The sequence below is a fragment of the Papaver somniferum genome, chromosome 5, assembly GCF_003573695.1.
Source record: "Papaver somniferum cultivar HN1 chromosome 5, ASM357369v1, whole genome shotgun sequence".
Lineage (NCBI taxonomy): Eukaryota > Viridiplantae > Streptophyta > Magnoliopsida > Ranunculales > Papaveraceae > Papaver > Papaver somniferum.
Window position 1 is genome coordinate 166,744,572 of NC_039362.1, and position 24,813 is coordinate 166,769,384.

General features: G+C 36.9%; 1 long non-coding RNA gene across 1 annotated transcript; it reads left to right on the forward strand.

Annotated features, from left to right (window-relative positions):
- Positions 1-16,855: 16,855 nt before the first annotated feature.
- On the forward strand, positions 16,856-18,712 carry LOC113278079. Its single transcript, XR_003325285.1, has 3 exons — positions 16,856-17,014; positions 17,179-17,250; positions 18,462-18,712. It is a non-coding gene; the product is annotated as an uncharacterized LOC113278079 (long non-coding RNA).
- Positions 18,713-24,813: the final 6,101 nt, after the last annotated feature.

Below are 24,813 nucleotides of genomic sequence, written 5' to 3' on the forward strand. Positions count from 1 at the left end.
CAGCTGAAGCCTTCAAATATGGAGTAGTATCTGAGTTGGATAAACCTAAGGATTATGAGGTTGTTAAGGTAGAAGGTCATATACAAGAATCTCGAGAAACTGAGGTTGAACCTGGGTTAACTACATCCAAGGTAAATGAGGATTATATGGTTGTTAAGGTACTGAAAAATGAGGTTGAACCTGGGTTAGCTAAATCCAAGGTAAATGAGGATTCTATGGTTGTTGATTGGAAGACGGAAGCGGTAACTGCTTCTCCAAGTGGGAAAACATGTGGTAGTGGTAATAGGAAGACGACATCTTCAAGGAAGAGAAAAGAGAGGAAGAAGCGACACTTGAACCGAGGTGTCAGATCGCTAGAGGGTTTTTCTCAAGCTATTCCTATTCTGATAAAACATCTTAAGATTTCATTTTTTTATATATAATATTTCATTTATTCTGACATTTCAGTTGGAACATGGTATTGAAGGGTTGTCTATCGATAGAGATAAACCCTAAGAGCATTTGTATTTATATAAGATTAATAGGGTTACATTCTTAGATTACAAGTTGAGTATAAGATAAATATAGAAACAGGATACAATCTCATATGGAAACTATAAACCTTAGAGGATACAGGTTGTACAGGAGGTGTATGTGCATATGCTCTAACACCCCCCTCGTTCCATGCGGGTGTTGACAAACAGTCAGCAAGGAACACAGTGATAGAAAGCGGTCTTTAGACAGCGCTTTGGTAAATATATCTGTTAGCTGATATTTAGAGCAAACAAAACAAACAGTGAGCAGCCGATTCTAAATACGTTCTCTAACAAAATGGTAATCTATTTCGATATGTTTAGTTCTTCCATGGAAGATTGGATTCATAGTCAAGTAGGCAGCACCCAAGTTGTCGCACAAAAGAATTGAAGGAGTGCGAATAGGAGTCTGTAGTCCATGAAGAAGAGACTCAATCCAAAAAAGTTCAGCTGTAGCAGTTGCCAATCCACGATATTCGGCTTCAGTACTTGATTTCGAAACAGTATTTTATTTCATAGCACTCCAGGATATGATATTAGGGCCGAGAAGACACAGTACCCACTTGTTAATCGAGGGTCAGTGGGGTCACCAGCCCAGTCTGAATCGGTGTATGCCATGAAGTTGATCTGCAAAGATGGTGCTGGTCTAAGAAATATTCCATAAGAAGAGGTGTCCTGTAAGTAGTGTAGAATTCGCTTCACAAGTTGGAGATGTGCAGTCGTCGGAGCATGCATAAATTGGCACACTTTGTTAACGACAAAGGCAACTTCAGGTCTTGTGAGGAGTAAATATTGCAGGCTACCGACAAGACTAAGATAAGTCGTAGGATCAGTAAGTGTGGAACCACCAGTAGGATATAGATCAGTAGAGGTACTAAGAGGAGTCACGACAGGCTTAGCACCATCCATTTTAGCAAGACGAATAATATTTTAAATATAATGTCGTTGGGACAAAAATAGACCAGTAGGAGTCTAAGTAGCTTCTATGCCGAGAAAAATGACAACTGACCCATATCCTTAAGAGCGAACTCATTATGTAGAGTTGAGATAAGTGACTGCAAACAAGACATGGAAGAGCCGGTAAGAACAATGTCATCAACATAGACCAAAAGATAGATGATACCCTCGGAGGAACGTAGGATGAATAGAGATATATCAGCTTTAGAGGTTGTAAAGCCCAACTTTTGTAAGAAAAGACTTAGGCGTTGGTACCACGCCCTAGGAGCTTGTTTTAGTCCGTATATAGATCGGTGAAGCTTGCATACATGATTAGGGAATTGAGGATCTGTGTAACCCGGTGGTTGCTTCATATAAACCTCTTCATCAAGAAAGCCATTCAAAAATGCATTTTGAATATCAAGTTTCCTTACTGGCCAGTTATATGTCAATGCAAGTGTGAGAACAACACGAATTGTTCAAGGCTTGATTACAGGGATGAATGTCTCTCCATAGTCTATGCCCTACCGTTGATTGAATCTTTTTGCGACTAAACGAGCCTTATATCGCTCAATGGTGCCATCAGGGTTTCTGTTTATCCGGAAAGCCCATTTACAACCAATGAAATTCATGCCAGCAACATAAGGAACCTTTGACCATGTACCATTCTTCATCAGTATGTGGCACTCTTTATCCATGGATTGCTTCCAATTAGGATTTGATTTTTCCTGTGTATAGCAGCTAGGTTAAAAAACATCATCAGTAAGCTTAGCATGTTTAGTAGCTACAAGGGCCTTCGGTTTAAAAATTCCATCTTTGTTGTGGGTCACCATGCCATGCTCATTAGAAACAACCGGAGGCGGTAAGGTGACCCGTAAAGGATCGGGATTAGGTACAGTTGGACGATGAGATCTATGAGCCTTAGGTTTGGGTGATAGTAAAGTGGTGAAGGATGGTAATATATCTGGTAGAAGGATATTATGATCAGACGAAGTGGGAAGTGAATCAATATAAGAATCTGGTATAGTACCAATGGAGTTTATAGGAGAGGCAGGTGAAGGTTGTATATGGAAATCAGATTGTGTACTTGGGCTAGGTAGTGGTGTGGATGAAATCTGTACAGAAAAACTTGAAGTGATGTTCTGACGCATAGGAGAGTCAGTGGGACTTGTTGATGGTAGATTTATAAGAACTGGAACAGACTTAGTAGAAGAGAATAAAGGAAAAGAATAAGAGGTAGGAGAGTGTACCTGCTTAGATTGCATAGATGAAGGTAGTTCAGCAGCGGCATATGGGAATGAATCCTCTACAAAAAAAACATGTCGAGACCAATATATTTTACCAGTATGAGGGTGGAGGCATTTATATCCTTTTCTAGCATCATCATATCCAAGAAAAACACAAGCGAAAGAACGAGATTCTAGTTTGGTAGAACGATAGTCTCGTAAATAAGGAAAACACAAACAACCAAAGGTTTTTTAGAGATAAAAAATCTGGAACTCTATTGAAAAGAAGCTCATATAGAGAACCGAGACTCGGTTGGTGAGGAAGGAATCATATTCATAAGAAAACAGGCCGTAAAAAATGTGTCATACCAGAACTTGCTAGGGATAGACGCCATAGATAACAAGTAGGCCAATTTCTACAATATGCCGGTGACGTCTCTCTACTAAGACATTTTGATCTGATGTGTGTGGACAAGATAAGCGATGTAGAGTTTCATTTTCACGGAGAATTGGTTTGATACGGTTGTACTCGGTTCCGTTATCAGTTTGGAACATTTTTATTTTGGTGTTGAAAAGGTTTTCCACATGCTTAGAGAATAATAAGAAAATAAAGACAACATCGGTTTTAGTATGCATTGGGTAAATCCATGTGAAGAGACTAAAGGCATCAATAAAGATAACATAATATCGATAACCTTCATTAGATAGAATAGGTGCAGCACCCCAAACATCAGAAATAACTAAATCCAAAGGTTTGGAATAAACAGTATTACTGGAGCTAAAAGGGAGTTTGTGACTCTTATTTTCTAAACATGATTGACAAAAAGAGATTCTAGAATTAGATACTGGAAGATTATGTTGAGACATGACCGACTTGACAGTCTGTAATATAGGGTGACCTAGACGATTATGCCAGCATTGTAATGTAGTTCGTTATCCGACCAAAGCAGCAATGGAGGGAGAAACTGGACTTAACGTGTAAAGTCCATCCTTAAATTTTTCCTGCATAACTACCTTCCATGTATGTCGTTCCTTTATGAGACAACAAGAATCATTAAATTAAAATTGAACATTATTGTCACGGCAGAATTGAGAGACAAAGAGTAGATTATGGGATACATGAGGAACGTACAAGGTATTAGGAAGACGAAAATTACGGGTTGGGGTAGGTAATAGGGCCGAACCTGTGTGTGAAATTCCTAAATTTGAGCCATTATCCACATTTACCTGATCCGTACCGTCGTATTCAACAGGAACATGGAGGTTGGAGATGTTGTTTGTCATGTGATGGGATGCACCACTATCAGGGAGCCAGTCATAAGTGTACATACTAGAGGGTGTGGTTGCATAAGCTTTTGGTGCAAATCCTTGTGATGAAGTAGATCTCGAGTTCCTATTAGGTGGCTGCTTGCGTGGAGGCTTAAAGTTGCGATCAAAACGCTTCAAATACCCCTGAGAAGGTAATAAGGTTTGACACAAAGTTGATAAATGACAGAGTTCGCACAATCATTGGGAGAAAAGGGCTTTCCACGAGTTGGAGCAGATCTGGCGGCATTAGCTTGAGGCTCTATAAGAGGTTTATTCTGTTTTTCCACACGACGTTCATAAGATAAAAGATGCGCTTCAAAAGTTTCAATAGTGAGATGATCCATGGAGGTTTGAAGAGATGCATAAATAGATTCAAAATATGAATCAAGGCCATCAAGAAGGATATGGCGAAGTTCCATATCAGAAATAGGGTGGCCAGCTGAAGAGAGAGAGTCATCAAGTTGATTAGCATGAGTTAAATACTCTGTAATAGAAATATTACCCTTTTTAATGTATTGAAGTTCTCACAGTATATCCAGAACCTTAGCCTATGATTTGGAAGCAAACAACTCGTGAATTTTAGTCCATGCTGTAGCACAGGATGTACAAGCACGAACTTTTGCAAGGATTTATGGTGAAAGTGAAGAAAACAACCATCCAAGAAGGATTTTGTCTTCACGAATCCAAGTAGAGAAGGCAGGGTTTGGAAGACCAGCAATAACTGCCGGTGGACAAGGCTTAGCGCTAGTGAAATAGTGGTCGAGATCATAAACTTGAAGGTAGGGTTCAAAATGTGCTTTCCAAAGAAAAATATTCACTTGATCTAGTTTGACAGTAATAGCGTTTTGTAGAACAGTCATGGCCGTCTTGAATAAAGGGTTTAAAGAGATGGAGATAGGCATAAATTGCGATCCAGTAGTAGAAGAGGTGCTGGAGGAGGTTTGCTGGAAGAAGAAGATGAAGAAGTGGCCATTGGGTCGATGGTAGTATGATACCAAGTTGGAACAAGGTATTGAAGGGTTCTCTATCGACAAAGATAAACCCTAAGAGCGTTTGTGTTTATACCAGAGTAATAGGATTACATTCTTAGATTACAAGTTGAGTATAAGATAAATATAGAAACAAGATACAATCTCATATGGAAACTATAAACCTTAGAGGGTACAGGCTGTACAGGAGGTGTATGTGCATATGCTCTAACAATTTCCCTTGTACTTGATACTGTCATACTAAAGTGTGTGAAAAAGTTCAAGATTGATCTTGCCTTAAATAAGGTAGTAATGCGTCAACCTTCCCTCGTTTGGTAGACGAGCCTAGGATACACCATAAAATCTATAACTTTATTTTTTTTCCCAACACCTCCGTGTAATTCGAGTCGCAGAGAGCAAGAGAAACCAATTCCTAGGTGTTCACATGTCTACTAGGGAACTACACCAGGAAGATGCACTAATTGCATGAGCGAAATACTTTCCCCGCAGAAGCAAAGCGGTAAAGAGGACTAATGTCTCAACATCATATACCTTTTGTAACTTACCAAGTCACTGAGTTGCTTAACCTTCCTCCTCATACCTATTCAGAAATGGGAACATCGTAATAGCACCTTTATAAGAAAGAATCTTCTTCAGGTTAATTCTTCGGAGTTAGAAAGCGTTAATTTCTTATTTGATCCTATCTTGTCGCGGGTACACGATAAAAACACCACTGGACATGCTTTAACACTCTATAGACCATGTTCAAAACATAACTACTTTGATATAACTGCACAGACTGAAAACCCAAAATGACGTTACGACAATACAACAATTCAAGTAGAAGCTCAAATTAAATGATACTAGCTTGCCAAACTTTTGATTTACATACAGTAATTAAGGTCTTCTTTGAGATTCTACATTCACATAAATTCTGGCATACTAAACAATGTGTTTTCTACCATAAGGCTATAAAATTTGTGAGTTTCGGCTCAAGTATAAGAAGTGGAGGTTCATACAACATCATTCTTGCTTGTATCATGAATAGTAGCATCATCTACAGGTCGAGGAAGTTGAAAACCCTTGAGACCAAGCAAGTTGGAAGCAGGGTCCAAGAAGACGTTGTTGAGAAGAGAAAGAATCAAGGAGGCTCTTCACTAAGTATGCATCAACGTCAACTGGTGTCAACTCCTACCTAAATTTATTAAATTTATTACACAACATGTCTCACAGGTGGGTTTTGAGAAGGTGGATTTGTATTTTAATTTATTAATCCTACCTAATATATCAAGTAATTCTTTAGCAGATTGAACACCATGAACAAAGATTAAATCATACCACAATTAATCATACTGGATTGGCGACTGGGGTTAACAAAAACGCAAGGAGTAAGAGTTGTTAGAGATGGGAAATGGAAAGGGAACTCGTTTAGAACGCTTGGCCTCGATGCTGCTAGATCAAAATTGATTTAGCAGTGCGGGAGATATTTTTTTCCTCGATTGTGTAGGTTGGGGATTGTTGAGGAAAGAGTTCTTACAACAAAAGATGTTTTTGTTGTTATTATTCGTAGATCAGAAAGTGTTTCAAACTCCAGGCATTGATTTTGTGGGTTCAACCAAATTAAATTTGAGTTTCTAAATTACGGGGTTGTTTGGTAACATTTATTATAATGGATAATCAGCTCATAATCCATTATATAACTCATAATGGATTATGTATGTGTTTGGTAACCATTATAATAATTAATTATTTTAATCAAAATTGTAAAAATCCATTATTCTCATAAACAGAAAAAAGTTATTTTTAAAAAATTACTAGAGTCAATTATTTTTTTAATAAAATGGAGTTGGGTTTTTTCTTCTTATTTTCTCTACACTATCAAGAGGGAGTTAAACAGACAATAGAGGACTTAAAAGAAAATCCTAAATTAATAAGTTTTCCTCTCCTTTTTGAGAGCATTTTTCATAGATAATCAATTATTTGAGAAATGGGTTTGTGATAATTAATTAAAAAATGATTATACCTGTCAAAATTAATTAAAAAATGATTATACTAAAATCATTTATCTGTTTAAGATTATATATAATCATAAATTTTACCAAACATGACCTACGGGTATTTGTAGAAATGTCTACAAAAAAGTACAATTCAAATTAATTCCCCTCTCGGCTGAATTAAGGTGTTTTTGATTCTGAACTCTTACATATCGTTATGCATGTTCTTTACTAAATCTCTAATTTATGTTTTTAAGTGACGTATGCTAATTGTTTTTATTTTTAATGACGCATGCCAATGATACTGACGTTGTTGTTGGATTTTACAATATTGTTTGCGGCTACGAAAGGGGAGTCCTGGGTGGAGACAGCCTTATCGGATGTGTTTGACTGATAGGTCAGGTCGCGGGTTTTAAAATTTAAAACCTAATTCGGTTTCCATAATCTTCTAAAGTAACGTCTCTTCCCATTAATGGATGATGATCTTTGAAAGTGTCTGTTGGAGAAGAAAAGACATCTACAAGAGGCATGAAATCCTCTATAAATTGCGACGGATTCTTCCCCTCAATACACATACAAAATCTCTGTTTTCTTTTCACTTTAAGCATCATTAGAATATTATAATGTGTATTCTTGGTTAGATCAAGGGAGTACAACTCTTGAATCAAACAACGTTGTTAAGGCTTCATCCTATCTTGAAAGCATTATCCCACTGACTAATTGTACTCGCCCATTACTTGCGAATGGTCGAAATATTTCCTGAAAAGAATCGAAAGGCTTTGAAGCTTAGTGATACAACATTCTTTTTTTGTTCTTTGTTTTCATCTTCTGGTACCCTATTTTTCAACAGTTGTTAGTTATCTAAATAAAAATTTAATTAAAACAAAATAAAATTTTGATAATTGTCAAGACGGTCAACAACGTTCCTGGAACCCAAACTCTAATTTGAAACTTTATATGACCCAAACGTAACACAGGTCATAAAGTTAGGACCCAAAATCTAAATATCCCATGTTTTAATTGTTGAATGAAATGTATCATAGTTGTTGAATGAAATATTTTAGTTGTATGAAAAAAATGCAGGTAGGAGATGCAATTTTCTATAGTTCTTTCGAAATTCATCAACTAATGTTCAAATACTATGTTATGTAGGTGTGATGATTATAAAACAACAATAACCTTATAAACGTGTAAAAATCTCATGGATGAAATATATTTTGTAGGTGTCATGGTTGCAAAACAGCACAAATTTTATATTATTTATAGATAATTAAATATATTTTACTCAATAATTGAGATACATCAAATTTTCATTAATTTATTCTTCCGAATTCCTCTTACTGAATAGATTTAGAATCATTATGATACGCTTTGCAAAAGGATCATCCTCACTTTTCGTGGAAATGAGGGAGGATATAATTAATTATTGGCATTTATCATTATAACCTGGACCTCCATCATAAAAACCATAACCATTTGTACCATGATGGTCACTGTCAATTTCCAAATCATAGCAGTTTTGATTCGTAACTTCTTTAACAACATTTTCAGGGTCCTTGATCATGTTATTTTCATCAAATACTTGAACCCAATTAAAATAACTCGAGGTTTTTAAACCACCTCAGAAGGGAAATCACCTCTACCCATTTTTGTCGAAGTATGTTGTCCTTTACTTTTCTCATTAATGATTTCTCCACCCCATTCTACTGATGTTTCTTTCTTTGATAATTCCGTAAAGAGAGCACTTGGGTAATAATCGACTGGAATACCTTGTAATTTTACCCACCAATGTCCACTACTTTGATCCTACCAAGTTAATCAATGTTGATTTTTGGATCTAAGTTGATAATAGGTAAGAAAATTTGATCACTTTTACTTTCATACCTTTTGAATAATGAAGGTAGCATCTTTTTGGTCGTCATTGAAAGTGAACACCTATGTGAAAGTACAACCAAGGGAGATATTTGATGTTGTTTGCACAAAACCATCGCAAAGGAGGTTGTAGCAACCCTGGCTCAAGTATCCGTTTGTATAGCCGGAAAAACAATTTAAATGGTTTGACTTTTTTAAGAAAATAATGCTAAACAATAATAGATATCTTTCCAAGACTCCTCGTTACCATGTCATTTCATATAACAAAAGGAATAATAATGTTTATCGTCCAATATATGAAAAATCTGGTATGGTCATCACCATATATGCGTGGATACACCTACAGAAAAATTTATAAATTCATTTACATATAATTTTGGACGAAAACTTACTTGCCATCCAACTTCAACAGTATTCAGATGTTCGTGTTCACCAGCTGAAACCCAAATTTGAGATATACTCATTTCATTTGTTTCAGTAAATGGTTTCCAAAGATTTATTTTTGCTTGTCCTCCAAAACCCTTGCACTCCAATTATAGCGTACTACAAAAAAGCGTATTTTAATCACTAGACTCCTAGTCATTCCAATGTAATACTCGTCTCGAATCATTAATACAAAGTTATTTTGGGATCGCAAATTGTTGCAAGACTCCCTGCCAACCCTGTGTAATGACTCTTTCTGTTGTTCAATATAGGCCCTGTGAGGTGCTTTTTCATAATAATAATAATAATAACAATTATATGTGATTTTATATACCTCGTGGACCATGTGGTCATCTATAGTGTTTTTTGATTGTGATGTAACAAGAGTCTTATTAGGTGATAATTTTTTATTATGATGTTTGCGCAAAACTGTGGGATTGTAACTTTTTCCTTTTCTACGAATAGGGATAGTTCCTTCTGGGCATAATCCATACATATGCCAAGTTTGTGTAAGCCGAAGTGTTCTCAAATTATCTAATTTCGTTCCTTTCGGGTACAAACTTGGTCTCATCTGTTTCATAACAATAAAAAATAATTAATTTCTTAAGCGTTTATATATAATCAGAAAAATTATTTAAGAAATATAAAATAAACCTGAATTGTACGGTTACGAAGCAAAGGATGGTTAGACTAGGTTGGCTGTAAATATCATAACAATCGATGATCTCTGCTTTTTCAACCTACAAGATACAAATCAATGAGATAAGTACGTATGAAGGAATAAATCAAGAATCGTGATACTAAACATATGCTTTCATATAAAAATATTACTTCACCTTAATGGCTTTGATTATGGTTTTCTTTAGTGCTCTCTCGTTCTTCCTTCCACTAATCATTCCTTAACGAATATTGTTAATATGAGAATCCAACATGTTAATTCGGTAAATTTTGACATCATTAATTGACTAATACACAAGTGTGATATGGTTGATGAAGGAGATTGATCATGAGATTATATAGATATGTCTGATTTCCTTTCTTGTATGATTTTCTTTTGTAAAAAATCTTATTCATTTATATCATTTACATATTCTTCATTATATTGAGATATTTCATTGATTTTTATTATAAATGCAAAAGGATTTTGGTATAAATTTTCATTAATTCTTAACATTTATGTGGTTCTGTCACTTCGGATATCCTTATCATTCAGACACACCGAAGATAGTTTACCATGGCTACTTCATGATTTATAGTCACGTTGAATCTGTAGTACCATGGACATCCTTATTTTCAGACACATAAAAATACATTTTTGCATGGACAATTCGTAAGTTATATAGTTACTATAAATCTGTGGCACCATGGCCACAAACTTAATGAAGACACGTCAAAAGTTTTTCAATGTAGCCACTGTTTACCTTTTGGACACGAGAATCAGACAAACCATGGGTCTAAACCTTTTAAAGTCATACAAAACGATTTTAATGTGGCCAGTGTTTATATTTTAGCCACCAGTAATGGTTTTCAGCCACTCAAAATTTATAATTTTGGCAGCTCTATTTATTCTTTGGCCATGCTTTCAAATATAAGTGGTGGCTTAGTTTTATGTTCAACCACGGGAAGCCCGTGTAGCAAAACTCTTTAATAACCTTCACAAAAATTAATCACTACAAATAAAACTGATCCAAAATAATTTTTATTAATCTATATGATAAACGTCTTATGATAATAAAATTTCAATTGGAGATTAAAAAGTTTAATCAATCAAAGTTAACGGGTCGTGGCCACATCTCTTGATAACTAGGCTGAGGTCTTAAGTCTCTAGCTGGATCTTTGAAGCTTCCATTCCCGGTACTTCATATTAGAAAAAGTCTATACTTCTTGTTCTTCTTAGTCTTGGGGCCAGCACCATGTTCATCAGGATCTGAAAGTGGCTGCGCGATCTGTAGCAAAAAAAAAAGTGGATGTATAAGGAAACCACCCGTGCTACCGATACAAATCTACGCTTACTAAAGATTCAGAGAACTTAATAATTGGATTCATTTATCACACATCACATAACATTATATGACATAGCATTCAGGTGAGTCAAGCATGTTCTGAGCTAAAGATAAAGATATACTAGCAAGAACATGTACATTTGAGCAAAAGAGGGATATCTGATGAAATCTGATTACTCTAAAAAGTCAAGATTATGATAAGATTGTAAGTAAAACAGAAAATTTATCTTTTTAAACCAACTTTGTTGATGAGTTTTCAGCATTCATTTTTATTGTCGCGTACTTGTTATAACAGGCTCGATAAACTAAATTATGATATAAAGCAACTTACAGTAGAGCAAGAGGTCACTAGTGTTTTCGAAGAAGATACAAAACTATCAACAACATCAAGTACTATTTTAAGCTTGCGAGATGGCAAGGGTAAGAAATTATTCGGCAATATGGCTTCTTCAATCGGCACTTGGCACTGATAAAAGAACAGTTCCCATGTATTATGGGCTAGTCTGCTAACATATACGCTTATTAACATCAACATATTGAACATTCAAGACACTATATATTTAAACATATCTGCAAAAAATAACATTCCATTGGAAGTTCAGTTTTGTCTTTAGATGCCATTGACTGAAATGCATGTTGAGAGTTAGAGGATTGATGCTTAAATGGAAGATACATTTGTTTAGTTATATCTGAATCCTTCCTTTCAGTTGGAGAATTATATCTAACAGGGGACTCAGGCGTAACATACTTTTCTCGAGTAGGAGATTTGTTTGTAGGAAGAGAATATGGTGGTATAAATTCATTTGAATGCTGGCTAGATGCAGGAGATCCTTGTGTAGTTGCAGGAGCGGAGTGATGTGTAGATGAAGGAGATCCTTGGTGGTCTCAATGCCTTCATGTTCATGTTCATCATTCTCTATAAGTTTAAAAACCCACAACAATCTATGTAACTTATTGTAAAAACACGATGTAAGAGTAAACTCATCGTATTTAAGCCAAAAGCAAAACAAGTACAAACAAGCTAGTATAACAATTCTAACATTACCAAGATGTTCAAAACTTTTGGAGGATTCATCAGAACTGGTGCTACCACCATCACTTTCATCGCCTTCACCCTTTGACTTTCCTTCAAATTCTGTAAGGCTTGAATCTCCAAGGCTTTAGTATCATAGTCAGAATATACCCATCATAGTCTGACTCTCCACTCGGATTCTCGTGCGTAGTCATGTCAGAAACTGCATATATCATTGAACATGAACATAATTAAGATAATACGAGTGACTCAAATTTAGGCTCTGTAGCATCGAACATTCTATAACAAAAATCAAGCATAATGATGATTTGATTACAAAACGTAATATTATGCCCTAACATTTGAGTTGATGAACATGCCTGGTATTCAATAGAACAGTGTAGATCACTCAATTCATGAAAGGAACATCAACTATAGGCTTATTTTCATTTTCGGGTAGCAAACAATGCACTAATTATTACTCTGAAAATTGAACAACTTAGGAAACAGTTGAATCAGAATCAAATTGAACAAACATCTAGGCCATTAAGGAATAAACCAACCGCAACAAAATGCTCAAGTGTAAAACCCACAGGATCAAAAGAAAAATTGAAGTATTTTACCCAAAATGTGAAAAACACCTAGAATATATTCCTAGATTAAATATTCTGTATAAAACCCATAATCCGAATCAGATAAGTTTCCTGCCAACAGAAATTAAAATCAATTTAGTGTTTGAATAAAAAATCAAGCTTATGGTTGAAGAGAAAGTCGAGAAGAAAATATACCTTACTAAGATGGAAAATTGGATGCAATTCTACACGATTTTGGGACTGTCTATACGGTTCAACTATTTGATTTTCATGCTGCTCAAAGATATTTAGGGTTAGCTGGGAAAAAAGATTGAGTTTTGTTCTTCGATTTCTTTTTACAGAAAAATCCTCCTAAAAATACTTTACTTGAATCAGTATACTTTTAATCCTACGGCATTGACCGGAATCGCAAAATGCTTCCAAAATCTTAAAGATCTAATTTCCATTTTACTCTAACAAAATCTTAAACATCCCTTAATTTTCAACCAAAAAGAACGAAAAGTAAAATATGCCTCCAAATTTCCCATCGTTAATCCAATTAATTTTGAACCTTGTTTTAGGGCACAGAAGAAAATTCGCGTGCAAAATCACTGAACCAACTAGGTGGGGTATAAGGGGTATCTAAAGATATGTAAATATCCTATGATGTCTCTCATCAATTGATTCTGACAAAGTAAGTTATCAGGGAATAAGATAGAAAAGGACAGGGAACCCGCACTCTTTCTTTCTTAACTTGTTTGGCATGCATAGCAAGCTGCATTTATGGTATTTATTGTGGTACACGCGAAAATTACCAGTAAACTGTTCATGCCCACAGTCCTAGCTAGTTACCTTCCCCAAAGACGACTCATCTATAATCTTAAGGAATAGTCAGCTTTGCTTACACACATGCATTTTCTAAGAAGACTCACGAAATTCCAGTAACAAATACAGATTGGTATATAGGATCGTTATGTCATCCGACTCGTGCATAGTATCAAGAGAAAGACAAATGCCTGTTACCTAACAAGTCTAATAAGTCTATGTGCAATGGCAATGTTATTAAACTAACATCGAAAGAAAAAACAACATTAATTAACGGTAATCCACACGCTAGTAATACAAAATTAACTAGTGTCGTGTTTCATGTGACGGTAGAATTGATTAATGGAATAGTGTAGCTCGTAGAGAAATAAGATTTTTCCATTTGAACACTCAGCCAAGGAGGCAAGATCCTTTATCCAGTGGGGATCAAACCCAATTGGCGATTTTAATTTTTCTATACTTGTTTGACCCTCGAGTAATAACAAAATTTCCAATCTCAACATTTACATTTTATCCCACACAACAGAAGTACAGCACACTAAATTTCCAATCTCACCATTTTACATGTGGTCGAAGTTTTCAAGTCGAAACTAATCATAACGAAATACTCTAAGGACTTTCGCCTAGCAGAATGCATGCTTGGCCAGAGCGTCTGCTGTTTCAGTTCTTTGTTCTAACATTACTCTCGGGCTAGGGAATTAATCGATTGTTGTGATGCAAAGCCTGTCCTGCAAGCGGAGCCGGGCCTCAGGGTGTGCAGGTCGTGCGACCGCACAGGGCCCAACTCTTTGGAAGGCCCTTTTCTCCTTTGTACTTTCCTCTCCAAATCCAATCCAATCTAAAGATTTGTTTTTAAAAAAAAATGCTTTTAAAAGGACTCGAACGCATGACCTTGTGTGAGAAAGGCAAGTACGCCGATCCACCAGGCCATCGGACTATTCTTTTTGTTATTCGCTAGCCCCAAAATTGTACTTAGGCTTGAATATTTATCATATTATTACGTGTATGGCCTGCCCATGGCTAGGGCCGTTCATGATCGGTTTTGGTTCGGTTTCTAGCCAAACTAAAACCGAAACCAATACTATTGGTTTCTAAAAATCTAAACCAAACCAATCCATTAACCATTGGTTCGGTTTTCAAATGGTTCCAGTTGGTTTCGGTTTGTCCCAGTGATTTTTGGTTAACCAATAATTATGTAAAACCAAGAAAAAATACAAATTTACAGATATAAAAATCATAGTTACCGATAGTACTGGTTTACACAAATTTACAGACAAAAAAATAAAAAAAATATCAAGAATAGTTAAAGCTTACTCCAATTCTAGAGAACAAAAGAAGATATATAATATATCTTAATTTAGTTATTGACAAATAAAAAAGAAGGAAGACGGGAAGAAAAAAGTCGAGTAGCAGCGGCTGTAGTTGGGGGTGGAGAAGGGAGGCGACTGAGAGAAGGAGAAAGAGAAAGAGGGAGAGTATCATAATGAAATATTATATTTAGGGTTTCTATTTATCCTCAAAATCAATGGGTAGAATCTAATACTTGTAAATCAACGGTAGAAATTAAGTTTAAAAATTAATCAGTTTTCCAATGGTTTTTGGTTCGGTTTTAGAGGTCAAACCAAACCAAAACCAACACTATCGGTTTTCCACTTTCTACACCGTAACCAATCCATTAGGAAATGGTTCGGTTTGGTTTCTTTTTAATTGGTCTGGTTTGGTCCGGTTCCAACGGAAAACCGAAACCATGTTCTGCCCTACCCATGGCCATTTTTTTGAGTTTCCCTCATGTATTCTTTTTCTTGTAGGTGGACATTAACAAAAAAAAAAAAAGGTTACTACTCCTGTTTAACTTAACATTTTATATAGTGCTTCGTTGTCTATAATTTTATAAATTATTGAATTTTTTTGGTTACTGTCTTTGTAAAATTATCAAAAAAAATATATATTTGACCTTATAAAAGACCCTACAACTTTTTTCGCACGGAGTCCTTTTAGACACAGGATCGGCTCTCCCTGCAAGCACCTTTATGGACTGATGCAACAGGTTGCCTTTGTACGTAGTAAAACACGGAAAACCACATAATTTGACACGATATCATATACTCCTATATTTATGATCTGTTTTTTTTTTTTAACAAAGGAAACTCCTATATTTATGATCGTACACAAACATTGCACGACACATGGTGCCATTTGACATGATATGTGGTATATGCGTATGCATAAACACGCAACACAAGAAGAAACCCATCATGTTAACAGAACATCAGATCACAAGGTGTAGATACCCGAAAATGCCCGAGGGAAGACATGTGGCCTCCCCATACCCTCCAGAGGAGTGCTATGGAGTGTCCCACCCACTCCTGGCATAGACATGTGCTGCATAAGGAAAGGATATCTAGAAGAACCTAAAGTACACATGTACAACAACAAGAATAGATGCAAGATAAGAAAAGATAGGAAAGGATACATAATTAACACCCCCATTTAAAGAAATGTCTATAAATAGGGGTCTGTCTAATGGTTATCATTTGTGGAAATATGTATTCTACTTTATATGTACCCTGTATTCCCGTACAATGTACATTTTGGCGACCACAGTGGAAGATTTGGTCACAGGATTATTACACAGTTCCGCATGGAAGACCTGAGCGCCTCGTTATCCCACGCGTCTACGGACCGTTAAATGAGGTCGAGCAAATGCTAGCGGATATAAGTGAGAATGATCGTCAGCGACGCTCTCTGTTGACGAGACTCGTAGCGATCAACCCCATCCCCGAGGAAAACCGAGACGATGGCTTGGGGTCGCCTCAGCGAGAGCAAGGAGGCGGCTCTAATCCTGATCGAGTATTCGAAACCCCGCTGGGGCACTCACAAGCCAACCCGTATGTAGGCCAACACATGTCTGAAGAGCAAGCTCGGGTGGCTTTGTCCAGGGGTGTGCAGAAAAACCGTAACCGCGGATTTCACCCGCAATCGTCCGCAAAATTGCGAGTGAAAACCAATCCGCAAGAGTCTATAGGCCAGACACGGTTGAGTTTTCAAATCCGCAAGGTTTAGCGGTTTGGTTGCGGTTGGTTCGGTAAATCCGCGGATTCACTCGCACCGTAGGATAGTAAGGGGATTTAATAAAATCACTAAGGATAATATTGGAAGTTTGAGTTTTATATATAAGCTTCTTTATCCTGACAGAAACTCAAAAACCTAAATCGAAACCCTCCTGTCTCTCTTCCATGATTCCTACTGGAAACGATACTTGAAGTAGGATTTTTGCAAGATTTCTCCTGCAAGAGTTGATTTATCTTCTCCTTCTGTCAATTTCACCGTTATTCAAACCAGAAATATCAAGAAATCGGTAAGGTATGCTGAAATCAATTAGGTTTTTCTTCCTACATTTTTTTATTCTTTTCTTAAATGAATTGGTTAGATTACTCTGTGATTTAAGTCATGAATTCGTTTGATTATTGTTTGACATCACATGATTCTGTGCACCTGAAGATTTCATTGGTTGTTCTTGTTGCTAGAGATCCTCGGCCAAAAAATAGATCACCGACCGGTCATCAGTTCTATTTCCTTGAGTTAGATTCTTTATCCAGGTAAAATCTCTAGATTTCTTCCATACTTCATTTTTTTTTTGAATTTTTCTTGTCCCAGTTGTGAATTGAATTCTGATGGTAGCTATTGTGTAATGGGTGTTTTGCAATGGATGAATATGTTTTGATTGTTCAGGAGATTTAAGATTTGAAAAATGAACGTTTCTTGTTTACTTTCTCAGTTATTAGAATTATGTTTCTGGTACAAGTTCATTTGGTATGAGCACATGGTGGATGTATCAAATGTGTCATCATTAGATGGAAAGTTATTGTTGTACAGTTAAGTTCACTGTTGGTTATGGAAGGGAAAATCTTGTTATTGAAACTTGGGGAGGTTAAGTGTCCCTCTAATTGGTTGTTTAATATTCTGTCTAGAAACCTACCTATATTATTATCTGAGGTTAAGTGTCCCTCTAATGTCTCAATGAAAATTATTTTGACCTTTTCCAATTTTTAAGAGAAGTTGGGTACTGCTGTTTTGTTTGATAAGTTCTTGCATTTGTAAGATGAAGATCTAGCCAAATGTAGTTGAAAGTCGTACATTGCTACTTCATAGTTTACTTGTAATTAAATGGAGGAGAGGTAAAATGTGCAAATACCTTGGTGCTGAAATGCAAGTATACCTCGGTGGTGTGTGCTCCTTTTATGTCATATAAAATCTGTATTCTATCTTTTCATTTGGGTGCAGAACACATTCACATCCATCCTAAACTAGGTAGGAGTCCGTTACCTAGTATCATCCTAAAGTGGTTAGTTGGAGGATATATGATGCTTGTGATTCTACTGTCAAGTATAAGCAGATTCATTAAATATGCACATTACTGTCATTGAGTTTAGATGATGCAAGTAATAAATTTCCACTCCACTGGTACTTAGCTTCTGCTGGTCTAAGTGTCAGGTTCACAAATTTTGACTTTATGCATCTCCCTTATCAAATATTAATAGAGAGGCCTATTTCAATCTTCTTTTAAAAATAAAAATGGCTCCACAGTAGTGGTTTCTGTAAGTTCAAACTCTAGTGTATATGCTAATATACAAAGAAAATGTGGCGAGTTTTTGTAATATTCTGGTGGTGTGGTGCGAAACAGTGGGTATCTACTGATGTACTTAAGTCTTTTTTTTATATGAACTTGATATCGGTTTTTTGTTGAACTCTTCTTTGGTTTCCCGTCTTGTCAAAAATCATCACCTTTCATTTTGTTTCTCTTTTATAGATGCGGAAGGAATCTTGAAGGAAATTCCTGACATATCAATTATGGTTTGGATGAACTAGTACTCAAATCCAAGGACTCTTTTTTGGCAGCAGAAGTTCATGGCACCAGACTTGTTGTTGCATTTGATAGTTTACCTTCCGTTGTTGCAAGAATTAGTACTTTTTTGTTTCCGTAAAAAAGAACACAATACTGTTTTGTGTTAACAGTACTACTATCTTTTGTGTTAAAATTTCTAGTTTCTGAACTTAGTATTTTTATTTGTTTTACTTTTTTTTTCTTGACTAAATCCGCGGTTAGTCTGCATCCGGCCCGTATCATCCGCTGATGAGAAATCTGCTGGTGATTGGGCCGTACACGGTTAGATTTTCCAAATCCGCAACTTTGACGGTTTTGTTGCGGGTGACCCCTAATCCGCAACCGTCCGGCTGTTGCACGCTCCTAGCTTTGTCTGATGAGCAGTTCACCAAATTGCTCGATGAGAAGTATGGGCTGGAAACCTAAGCAAGCGCTTACACCATCGCGTCTCCGATCCCTTCTGAGATTCTCGCCAGGCCCATGCTAGCGAAGTATAAGACGCCAAAGTTCAAGTTATTTGAAGGAACCGGAAACGCTACAGAGCATATGCACCATTTAACCATGTCTCTAAACGAATACGCTCAAGATGAAAACATATGTTGAGAGAATTTGGGAAAACTCTGACTGGAGATGCGTTCACCTGGTATATCTCGTTGCGACCTAACAGCATACGCTCTTGGGGAGAGATGCGCCAAGCATTCATGCAGAAGTTCTATTCTAAACCAGTAAAGATCTCGATATCAGACCTTGGGAATATCAGACGGCGGAGTGGCGAGAAACTCAAGCCTTTTTCCAAGCGTTTTAGAAGCAAAACACTGAGATGCCGAACCGAGGTTCCGGAAGAAGATCTAGTCGGTATTTGCATATCTGTGTTAGACTCAAAGACATGCAGGATATTTGAGAACGCTCAGATAACGATGTTTGCTGGAGGAAGCGTTCGCTAGAACGGACGCGACAAATGAAGAAATCGACGCTGCAGCCAAGACCTGGTCTCACTCTGTAGCTTACGCTAAGGAAGAAAGCTCTGGCGCACCAAGAAAGCGTGGCCCCCAGGGAGGTGATAACCGACGAGGGAAAAGAAGAGCAGCGCAAGAGACGCCAGACTTCCCTTGCTCATATGAGCAGGCAGTTGGACTGCTAAAGGAATGGGTTAAAAACGGCGACATTACGTTGCCAGAACCCTGTAAGATACCAACTGAAGTCGATAAGCGGAACCCTCAATACTGTCTCTACCATAGAAGAGTAGACCATCCTACGAGGGAATGTCGAACATTTGAATGGGCTATCTATAACAAACAGCGGAACGGAGAAGTAGATGTCGAGGGAGACAATCGTATACAGAATGATCCATTACCTGATCAGGCGGTTGTGAATTTTACGCATGACCCCATGGAAGAAGAATTTTGTGCTGCATTGACGACAGAAGACGAAGAAATATACGCCGTATCTCCTGCTAGCACGACTGAGCAAATCGCAGAGATGGTAGCACGGAAACCCCTGTTCACCAAATTCTTCGACTCGCTAGGTTTTGACGCCGATCAAAGACATTTCGCTTCGATATTTCTAACAAGGATTGCAGCAAGAGAGGATGTAAACGCATATTTAAACAAAAGGTATCCATTACCAAAGGATGTAATTACCTTTACGGAAGAAGACAAAGCCCTCCGTAGCGATCATACCCGCCCCCTCTATCTCACTACTAAAGTAAAGGACACTTTTAAAAGGGCTTTCATCGATACGCTCCAGCGTCCCTTAATCTGATCCCACTACACATTCTAAAAAGCACAGGGGGAGGGAGTCCGAGATCAAGAAGTTCCAAATGAAGATCCAAGGGTTCGGCGGCCTCAGTCAACACACGATTGGAACAATCAACTTGGAAGTAAAGGTCGGACCCATCCGAGCTATTGAACCGTTCCATGTGATGGATGTTAATACAGCTTACTATATTCTCCTAGGACGGCCCTGGCTGCATAAGCATGGTGTCATCTCATCCACATACCACCAATGTATCAAATTCATTCTCAAAGGGAAGCAAAAGCGTGTGCAATCAACTTGGTGGTACTACTCAGTCCTAGCAATAAACAGATTGACAAGCTACATTGCTTGTATTCACTGACATAAGACAATCAAGTTGAACTACTACATTGTTGGATAACAAAAATGTAACCTATAGCATGTCCTGGGATTCAATATGTGATTCATCATGTCATGTAGCTTAAAACTCTGGTCATGACGCAAATCATTCGGGGCTGCGCCCCTCGTGAGAAATATATTCATGGCAATCAGTGGAAAAAGATGAAATATACACATCAAAAACTACATTGTTGTATATGTAACAGGTTCAACAACTACATTGTTGTATCAGAAAAACCAAAACCACCAACAATACATATGAAAAACTAACAATATGACCTAATATTCAGTTTCTGAATGGTTTTGATATTCGCTAATAATAATCAGTTTCATTGTGTTTCAAAATGATAATCATAAATTGAAAAAACAACTTATTCAAAAGGTACAAACATGTAAAATTTACGGTTAATCACAAAGGATATGAACAGAACAAACAATTTGTACATTACATTATTCAAAATAAAGATTAGAGAAAAAAAGAAAATCCTACCTGTTAACGAGATTGAACTTGAATAATGAGAAGAAATCAAATCGTTTGATCTATGAAATTAATGAATCAAGCTTCGTAATATCTCTGCAATCGATGATTCAACCAAAATCAAAATAATGAAAGAAGCAGATCTCTGCAATCGATGATTCAATCTAATCAAAATAATGATTCAAGCTTCAGATTCACGAAAACGCATCAACTTCTGATTTCAGCTGAATTAAAAAACGATTTCAATATATCTACTCAGTTTCAAAACAATTATTCTGAAACAGAATTAAAGTTGAATCTTCTACTTCAATAGAACTTTGATGAAATCAGTGGAACAAATATTCTGAAACTACAATCTTCTACTTCGATGAAACTTCGACTACTCTGAAACCGCTTAAACAAATCAACTAGATTCAAAACTGCATGTTTAAATCTGAAGTTCCTCTGATTTCAACTATGAGCTCTCTCTAATCTCAGCTCAAACTCTCTCTGAAATTTCTTCCTCTCTCTCAAAACTCGATTTTATCGAGAAAACGAAATCTGGGAATGTTCCGACATATTAAATATAGTGGAGGTTAAACGGAAATCAATGCCTTATTGGGTATTAAGCCGATTGCAAAGATTCCCCCGAAGGGTGTTCGTGTAAAACCCGTGGATAGTAGGGGAATATATAACATTCCCACAAAAACAATCTTTCTGGATCCAAGTGATGTAGTTAACATTGCAACAACACAAATTGAATGTTAAATTGACAACCAAATGAGCCATGGATAAACACCAGGAATAAGATAGTAAAATCTCGAAATACAAATTGACAACCAAAAGACACCGACAATAAAATAATAAAACCTCGAAATACACTCAACAAAATGAGCCATAATTGCATGGCACAGTTGTAAGAAAATGTAATTTTAACGGTGGTATTTCATGAAGGCGGTGCAGTTGGATTGGTGGCAGCTAAGAGTGTTGGGACTGGTGAAAGTGGTGAAAGTGGTAGCTACCAACGAAACTCAAGAAATTCGGGTTTTAGGATGAAAAAATTATACTAAGGGATACCAATATATCACGACCAAGTTAAGAGACAATAACCACAACCTCAGTTTAGTGGAATGCTTCTCTAGTTCTCTTTAACGACCTCATAATATGTTTTTTTTCGTAGCAATAACCCATGCTTCTTGCTAAATATTTTGTATTAACTTCTGATTCTATAGTGTACCTATTGTGTTTGTTTCTCTTTAGTCAGTTTTAGACATAGTATACCCTCCTATTTGAAATCACTGATTCAGGCCTGCAATTTTTTCTTTTACCCCTGTTTAGTTCTTCCCTCTCTTAAGTCCCGAGTTGTTTGTTGTTTTTTTCTTTAAGTCCAGTTCTAATTTTCTAGCTTATTGGTGTCATTGCTTCTAGATTGAGTTCTACTTTGCTGTTTTTCTGGTTCACTAATTATAGTTAATAATTAGTGAACCAAAACATTTTACTTATAGCTTATCACCCTTTGATTTCACTTGGCATCTTTCCAAACCTCTCAGCCACATCATTTTTCTCATCTTTTTAATTCCTCTCAACATCCAGTTCCAGTCTCAACTGTTAACCATGAACATTTTGCCTTGGAACTGCCAGGGCATCAATAATCCAACTACAATACAACATCTAAAAGATATAACCTCTTTACACAAACCTAATATACTCTTCCTTTCAGAAACTTTAGCTAATGAAAGACACATGTCAAGACTTGCTTAATCCCTTCAATTCCAAAACCTAACCTTAGTTCCCAAAGTTGTTCGAAGAGGAGGACTTTGTCTCATGTGTAACAACATAAACATTCAAGTGCTAACTCAATCCCAGAGTTTCATCCATGTCCTTGTCACTCCCACAGCTCCGGCACAACCATGGCTTTGCATAGGCATTTACGGTCCTCCACATCCAGTGGCGAGATCTGATTTTGGAAGGATTTCCCAATAATTTTCCTCAACATAACCAATTCAAACTCCTGGGAGTTGATAGGAGACTTTAATGAAGTAACTCACCAATCAGAGAAGAAAGGAAGAAGACAAGTCAACTATACCGAGACTCAGCCATTCCTCACAATGATAGATCAAATGGGATTCATCGACCTAGGATTTCATGGGGATCCATACACTTGGATAAACAATCAGCAGGGTCAAGACAACATATTAGAAAGATTGGATAGAGCTCTTGCAACCCCTTATTGGCGCACAACGAATCCTCATGCCGCTGTCACTCATCTTCCTAGGATAGTGTCTGACCACACATCCATCCTTTTGCGCACCAAAACAATTGAATGGCAGGGACAAAAAAATTACAAATTCGAACATTTATGGTTGACGCACCCTCATATCAAGCAAGTTGTAGCTTCTGCATGGACTCAACAAAGTGACGCTGAACTGCTCTGTACCTTCAGCTAAAGCTAATCACCACTGGACAAACTCTTATGGATTGGAACAAGGACACTTTTGGGCATCTTCAAACACTAATGCGCAATTCAACTGCACAAATTCAGAGGGCACATCATCAGTGCGTCATTCATAATAGCGAGGAATTAGCATACTGGCTAAATCAAGAAAAAGAGCTAAGGAATCAGCACCTAACCTAAATCCAATGTCATGCCACATATTGTCAACAAAGATCCAGAATACAATGGATCCAATCAGGAGATAATAATACGACATTCTTCCACACCAAAGAAACCATACACCGAAGTCGCAACACAATTACAAGATCATCAAAACAACTGGGTTTCCGAAAAGGATCAAGTAATACAGATCATCCTGGGTCATTTCACAACTCAATACACAGCTCCGAACACAATAATAGATGAAGAGCTATTTGAGGAAATAGCACCAATATTAACATCCACATACACTCTCGGCAGAAGTAATAGTACAAGAAATCAAGCAAGCTCTGTTCTCCATCAATTCAGAAAGTGCCCCTGGACCGGATGGTTATACAAGTAAGTTTTTCAAAGTTTTCTGGATACCACTCACACACAAATAATAGCTATGGTTCTAAGTTTCTTTAATTCCTTAAATATCCACCCCCTCATGAACCATACAAACATTACGTTAATTCCAAAAGTAGACCACCCAACAAAACCATCTCAATTTAGACCTATCAGCCTCTGCAATGTCTGTTACAAAATCATATCAAAAATTCTAGTCAACCACATTCGACCCCTACTCCCATTTCTAATAAGCCCGTATCAGAGCGCCTTCGTCCCTCAATGCTCAATTCATGATAACATCGCAATTGCAGGAGAGCTATTCCACAACATCAAAACCTCGGCTATCACCACAGAATCCAAATCTCTTAAACTAGATATCCAAAAAGCCTATGATAGCCTTGACTGGGGTTTCATTAAAAAATCCTTCACCAAATTAGGATTCCCGACAATTTTTGTGGACTATATCATGTTATGTATCAGCTTAGTCACCTATTCCATAAACATCAATGGCACCCCTCACGGTTTCATCACACCGACGAGAGGCATAAGACAAGGTGATCCCATATCTTCATATATTTTCATTATTTGTGCTGAAATTCTATCAACAAATCTTGCCAAACTGGAAGCCAAACAGCTGGTTCGGGGTCTCAGAATATCGCAAAAATCTCCACCTATATTACATCTGATGTATGCATATGATATCC